This window comes from Pteropus vampyrus, unplaced genomic scaffold (genome assembly GCF_000151845.1).
Source record: "Pteropus vampyrus isolate Shadow unplaced genomic scaffold, Pvam_2.0 Scaffold64, whole genome shotgun sequence".
In the NCBI taxonomy this organism is placed as follows: domain Eukaryota; kingdom Metazoa; phylum Chordata; class Mammalia; order Chiroptera; family Pteropodidae; genus Pteropus; species Pteropus vampyrus.
In genome coordinates, this window is record NW_011888845.1 from 3,971,190 (window position 1) to 3,972,344 (window position 1,155).

Below are 1,155 nucleotides of genomic sequence, written 5' to 3' on the forward strand. Positions count from 1 at the left end.
AACTAGGTGCAATGCGTATAATGGTGTCATGCCCTCCATAAAGTTAAATGCACATGAAAGTCACCTGAAGTACTATTTAGAATTTACTTGTGCCCACTCTCCACATTCTAGAATTCTATTTAAATTGTGTGGTGGTATATCAAAATAGTGATTTTGGAAGAGCTTCTCAAGTAACATGAAATAGAAAATTTTAAGAATTATTTAAAAAGTAATTTTGCAGTAGATGTATCATATGTAACCACTTATCCACCCCAAACTATATCCCTGAAGAGTTTCCAGAATGTACTCATTTTGCAAGGTTTTGGAAATCATTAATAAGGGAAGTGTGAACATCATAGAAAGTGCCAATTTCTATTATCTATAAGCCAAAGATAGAGCAGCTGTTGCTGTAGTAGAAATTTGTTTTATTTTTCAATGTAAATGATGGAAGCAGAATGTAAGGTAACCATGGCTACATTAAGAAACATGATCAGAGTGGTAATCAAAATGGTATGACCTAGAATACTACCTAAAAGCGGATAATTTATCTTTTTCAGACCGTAAAAGATGGTCAGTTTACTAAATTCATACTTGATTTATAAAACTGAAAAATGTCTAGGTCTGGCGAACAGAAGTCTAATCGAATTATACTGACAGCAATTCCCTGTTTATAGAGCCCTTGAGTAAAGTAGAGGCTGGAAACACTTGATAATGTCCCTATAGAGTACACTTCTGTTCTTCACTTCTTGCGTGGAACATGGGTCTTATGCTTAGGAGTGCAATGTCTTATGTAGTGGTCTTAAAACAATGAAAAAAAAAAAAAAAGGCCATGTAAGAAAGGTGACGCTGCCCAAGGATGGCGGGGGCCTAGAGCCTCGGTGGTATTATTAACTAATTCGTAGCTGTACTGTGGCTGTTCAGAGCATAGATTCTAGAATAGGGATTCCTAAGCTCAAATCCAAGCTGTGTAACTTTTAAGCACGATGCTAACATTCTCCTATCAATAAAATAGAGATAATGATAGTATTTGTTTAGTGCCGAAGATTAATAAGAACTTTAGGTGATTCCTGATACACAACATGTGTTATGTGAATGGCTTGATTTTTTATAAGCCTTGGACTTTAAAACTCTGAATGTTTTATTTCATGAGATACACGATTAACTCTTTGTGTAAGA